General features: G+C 40.4%; 1 long non-coding RNA gene across 2 annotated transcripts; it reads left to right on the forward strand.

Annotated features, from left to right (window-relative positions):
• The first annotated feature begins 938 nt into the window (after positions 1-938).
• LOC106629226 (uncharacterized) lies at positions 939-6,122 on the forward strand. Of its 2 annotated transcripts, XR_012580677.1 has the most exons (3): positions 945-1,593; positions 3,622-3,911; positions 4,559-6,122. It is a non-coding gene; the product is annotated as an uncharacterized LOC106629226 (long non-coding RNA). The 2 variants fall into 2 exon arrangements; XR_012580676.1 differs by having other exon boundaries at positions 939-3,911.
• The last annotated feature ends 7 nt before the right edge of the window (positions 6,123-6,129 follow it).

A 6,129-nucleotide genomic window follows, 5' to 3' on the forward strand; every position in this document is an offset into this window, starting at 1 on the left:
TTGAAGGGAAGGAAATGGGTTTTCAGGGGCTTTTTATACCTTTGTGAACTTCCACTACAAAAACAAAAGGAGGATACAAGAGCTCTGTTTCCACCATCAGCAATAAAATGTTACACAGCTATGAAGCCGAACCTGAGATTATAAAGTAAAACTCAGTTGAAATTTAGTACTTTTGCCTTAGGTCAAGAAGTTGCATTTTCAGTGGAACCTTAATTACTTCTGTTGGGATCCATAAAATTAGAGGGTTTTGAGAAAGTGGTAAAAAAAGACAGACAGCAGATTTGTGAACAGTGCTAATGCAGCAGAAAAAGTTTTCTAAGCTGTAGAGCAGACATGAGAAATAGAATAACGTAGAAGAATAATAGAATAACAATAAGCCTCTGTGATTTGCCCTTTTAGGTTGCAACAAGTTTATTTGATGTATATCTTTAGGAGGTTAATATGAATGAGTCTCTGGGCTTTGTCTCTCATAAACAAGCCATTGTGTTAAAGAATAAGTCTCTATTGTCTTAACTACAGTTACATGTGTTTCTTACAATTGGATAGAATTATTGTCAATATGTTGTTGCTCTGTGTGGGATTGGCTGAAACTTGGACTGAGATGGCTTTATGCTATGCTGTAACGTTGTGTTTCCTTGGCATTCCATTTGAATCAGGGAGCTGTTCACATCTTTTGTCTCCATTGTCCTAACAATGTACTGAAACTGATGTTTGAAATAAACAGCTCATGGCACTGATTTTGGGTGTCCTGTCCCTGTTTGTGGCTGTATATAATGTGCCGATGGCAAAATGGTGCCTATCCTCTGTGAGGAAGATAACTAGACTAGGATAATAAAGAAAATCATGGAAAAACCCGGCCGTCGGAGACCCAGGTGTTAATCAGGAGAAATATTTAATCCCCTCGTCATTTGCATCTTCTGTGTTTGTAAGTAATTTTTTCTAGGGGCTCCTGGGTTACGGAAATGGGAAGTCATTTATCTAAAACAGAATGGGACGTTTTTTACAAGCTTGAGAAGATTTTACAGCATAAAGGACGTTCAGATATCTCAAAAACTGAACTTAAAGATTTACTCATTTGGGTGAAAGCGAACACTCAAAATATAAATTTACAGTCTGCTTTTACCTTTGATTTTTGGGATCAAATAAACTGGAACATCTATAATTTGTTCTCTCTCAAAAAAGATGAGAGTCTAAGTAAACTTATCCCCTACCTCCAGGGCTTTGCTGGAGTGTTTCAAACAAACTGACAGTAACCAAGATAGTTCTGAACCACAAAACAAAGTATTTTGCTCAGACTCTTTAAATCCAAGTAAAATTGAGCCCGCGTCCCTCTCAGGGAGATTTTCGGGTATCGGTCGGGATGATTCTTTCCCTCCTGATTCATCCGGTGCTTCTCCCGGAAATGCTGGCTGTGTCCCGTTCTCCGGAAACTGGGAACCAGAACGGCTTTCACATTGGGTCGGATCTTCTGTTTCCCCCAAGTCTCTCTGTGTCCCTGTGGCAGAAAATAATCTCTCTAGTACCCCTCCAGGAAATTATTAACTCTTTCCATGTCGGGAAAAGTGTTTGGAATTTTCGTTGTGTTCCGGGAATGTAAGAGTCCGTGAAATTTGTTTGGGGGCGGGTGCAAGCCATGTGGAGGGGGGCAGATGTGAATTTGCAGAGGTTTTGTGATAAAGGAATTATGTGTTCTGAAATTGTAAAAGCAGTGGCAGCTGAAACTGGTTTAGAGTCAGCTGTGTCTGGTCGGGGGGCTGTGGGAGTCGCTTCTGTCCCTGTTTTCCCTTTCCGGGAAGGCAACCCCTCGGATTCGGTTCAAGTGGGTAGGGTACTTTGTGATTCGGGGAGTTCTTTTTTGGTAAATTGTTCAAATAAGCCTCTGCCAGGTTTTTCTGTTGTTCGCCAGCCTTTTGATGTATAGGATGAAATAGCAGTGAGTGAGGCTTGTCCACAGGACAGGACAGGGGGGAGGACAAATGCGGCAGGCAGCAGCCAAGAATTGAGCCAGACTAGGGGGACTCTACCCGGGCAGAAGCTTGAGGAAAGAGCAGGAGATTTTTGAAGGGTTTCTGGGGAGAAACAAGCTGAGATTTTGAAGATTTCGGAATCTATTTCTTTTGCTGTTGAGAGAAGGGATAGGGTGTTAAATTCTCAGTCTGATATTGGCTGCTCTCCAGCTGAATCTTCACAGGCAAAGGGACTTTGTGAAACATGCCATTATTCTTTGGAGATTCTCAAAAGTACAAACCCAAGGTTGCTTTCCCAGGGGAGTTCAAATCTTGGCTTTCCTCCAGGGTCCAGAGAACACGCCCTTCGCTCGGCCCCTTTTGGCAGGGCTTCGGAGGGGGTGTGTTGTTTGGCTGAGCCCTCCTCTGTCCCTCATGGCAGGGCTCCAAGGGGGGCGTGTTGTTTGGATGTCTCTGCCAAGAATTCAGGTTCTTCTATCCATATCGGCAGAGTTCCCAGGAAACTTTGTTGCTACAGCAACATCCCTGCCAAGAATTCGGACACTGGCAGGGTCCTCGGAACAGCTGCTGTCAGTGAAACTGTCAGCTCCAGTTCTGACTTCCCATTAAGTTTGCCTAATTGGTCTTACATTAACCAAAAATTAGAAAAAGATTTAGACTCAAAGAAACAACTCCTTGCATTACCTGTAAGATATGGTCGTAATGATCGTAACCCACAATACGAAACTTACTCACCATGACATAAAGGAATTACATCAAGCTTTGAAAGAAAGTGGGTTCTCTTCTCCCTATTTTAACAATGTGCTTAAAAGTACTTTTAATTCTTATGATTTAGTCCCTGCTGACTGTCGAAATGTGGCTTCTCTGGTTTAAACCAATTCACAGTACCTACTATGGGAATTACAATGGAAAAAACTTCTTAATAAGTTGGCTGAAAAATATGCAGATACTGATGATGCAGATTTAGATGTTGTTCAATTAGCAGGTGATGCACCTTACCATAGAGCAGAGAATCAAGCAGTAGACTTGCCTTGCCCTGTATTAGCAGACATTAAAGATGCTGCTAGGAAGGCCTTGTTTTCAGTAGAGCCAGCTAGCGCACATGTAAATTCTTATCCGCTGATTAAACAAGGTGAAGCAGAATCCTATGGTTTGTTTTTGGATAGATTAACTCAAGCAGTTGAAAGGCAATATCCAGATGAACAGGCCTGTTCCTATATTGTTCAAAACCTTGCTTTTGTAAATGCTAATGATGAATGAAGAAAAATTATTTTAACTTTGCCTGATCAGCCTCCAACTGTCACGCAAATGCTAACAGCTTGCAGCAGACTTCTGGGTCCACAAAATCTTGCAAATTTACAGGTCAATGCTTTAGGAAAAACATTGGAAGATAATTTGACACAATGAATGGATAAAATTGAAAAGCTTTTAGAAAAACAAGGAAAAAATTGGGAAAATTCTGTTAGCACTGTGCAGTTGGACTCTGACAAAAGGCCTCATTGCTTTGCTTGTTGTAAACCTGGTCATATTAAAAAAGAATTGTCATGTGTAAACATTCCAACCAAAACAACTTTCTACCTTCCTAAGATATGGTTGTCATGATGTATGTGATTTGCTAATATCTTTTTGTACAAGTTTTGTCATCAATTCACAGAAGTTTTCAAGATCCAAGATTCTACACTGCATGGATGATTTGCTCATCGCAGCTTCAACCCAAACAGAGATGCAGCGAACCCGTGCTAGTGTTGGGACTGAAATCCAGAGTGCTGGACTTGGCATTTCTATGACAAAAATACAAGGCTACAACAAAAATCCAAGGCTGCAACATCAACTCTTCAAAGACGACAAGCTCATTGCTGCATTCTGGACACATCTTTCTTTTTTGCAGTTTTAGGAGAGAAGATGCAACTTTGTGGTCTCATTTTTCAGTGGGACCCTTCTGAGGTAGATACTTTGTTGATAATAGAGTGGATTTTTCCTCCCTACAGGTTTCCAAAGACTATTTTCACAGTTTTAGAAATGGTTGCACACATTGTCATTAAGGCCAGAACCAGATTGCTAACTTTAGCAGGCCAAGAATTTTCAGTTATCTATTTACCATTGAAAAAGATTACCTCCATTGGGCAATGCAAAATTCTGATGATTTACAATATGCATTCTTGGGTTTCCTAGGAATTTGTTCTGTTCACTACCCTGCTCACAAACTATTGCAGGCAAAATTGAATTTCAGAGAAACACCTAAATTAAGTGAAGAACCTTTAAATGCAGTGACCCTCTTCACTGATGGCTCTAGTAAAAGTCACAAATCAGTCCTAACTTGGCTGAATCAAAAAACTAATGCTTGGGAGTCAGACATTGAAATAGTAGAAGGGTATACTCAAATTGTTGAGCTTGCTGCTGTGGTTCGGGCTTTTCAGCTTTTCCCTCAACCTTTTAATTTATTCACAGATTCTGCTTATGTTGCTAATGTGGTTAAGAGATTAGAAGGGTCAATTTTAAAGAATGTTAGTAATGAAACTATATAATTTGCTTTCATGTCTTTTTAAGACTTTGCAATATAGAATTAATCCATATTTTGTTTCTCACAACAGGGCTCATTCGTCGCTTCCTGGATGTTTAGTGGAAGGAAACGCAAGAGCGGCCAAACTAACAATGGTTATTTCAAACACTTCACCAAACATTTTGAACAAGCAAAATTCAGTCATGCTTTTTTCCACCAAAACACACAAACACTTGAGCGAATGTTTCAAATCTCTGAAAGTCAAGCTAAAGCTATCATCAGTACCTGCCCTGACTGTCAGCTTGTGCAATCTCCTGTTTCTTCAGGAGCTGTCAACCCCCGAGGTTTGCAAAGTCTACAGTTTTGGCAAACAGACATAATTAAATACCCTTCCTTTGGTAAATTTAAAAATATTCATGTCTCAGTGGACATGTTCTCTGGTGCAATTTTTGCTTCTCTTCACACAGATGAAACAGGCAATCATGCCTGTCATAATTTTCTGCAAGCTTTTGCTTAATTGGGTGTACCCCAAGAAGTAAAAACTGACAATGGTCCCGCACATATATCTCAAAAATTGGCCACGTTTCTAAATGAAAAGGGGTGTTTGTCACATCTTTAGCATTCCTCACTCTCCCACAAGCCAAGGAGATATTGAAAGGGCACATAAAACATTAAAACGCATTTTAGATCAACAGAGAGGGGGGGTTGAGATCACACCACAGATGAGGATGAACAGGGCTTTGTATGTTTTTATTTTCTAAACAGTTTGGGTGCAGAACCTGATCCACAAACCTTTAGGAAATTTAAAAATAACACAAAGGAAAAACTGCAAGAAAATCCTCCTGTTTTAATTAGAAAACCTGAATCTGAACAAATTGAAGGTCCTTTTAAACTAAAAACCTGGGCCAAAGGGTATGCTTCTGTCTCAATAGGTGCTGGAAAGAAGTGGGCCCTTGCCAAAAACATCAAAACATATTACAGCCCAGAACGAGCAGAGGAGTCCAGAACTGAGACAGCAAGTACACAGTTTACATCCGGGACGGGAAAAGGAAATTTGGGAACGTGAAAAGAAAGGCTTACAAAGACACTGCAAAGGAGACAGGATCAAAGGAACTGCAATTAAAACAAAAATAAAAAACCCAGAAAATCGGCGATTTTAGTGTCTTCAAAAAATAGGCTGTGAGGATATGAGCTGCATTGCGGAGGACCAAAACATGCCACAACTAAGCTCACAGATGTTGCAAAAGCAGGGCAAAAAGTCAAGGAGGAAGACACAACTTACGGGGGAAGATATGAGAGACATGACATGGACATGATAAAAAAAACAAAACAAAGAAAAAAATCTTTCCCAAAGTCAAAGCCTTACAAAGGCAGGGCATACCATCAAGTGCAGGGACATGCACCAAACATTCCCCTATTGGTGCCCATTGAAATCGCAAGATTCATTTTCCCTCCCCGAAAAGAAAATTTCATTTCCTTTCAGGACGGGAAAAGGAATCTTGCGAATCCCAAAAGAAGGACTTACAAAGACTCTGGAAAGGAGATAGGTTCAAATGAAATGCAATTGAAGAAACCAGAAAATTGGGAATTCTACTATCTTCAAAAAAAGGATGTGGGGAAATCAGGTGCATTGTAGAGCACCAAAACATGCCCAACGAAGCT

Source organism: Zonotrichia albicollis, chromosome 6 (genome assembly GCF_047830755.1).
Source record: "Zonotrichia albicollis isolate bZonAlb1 chromosome 6, bZonAlb1.hap1, whole genome shotgun sequence".
Classification (NCBI taxonomy): Eukaryota; Metazoa; Chordata; class Aves; order Passeriformes; family Passerellidae; genus Zonotrichia; species Zonotrichia albicollis.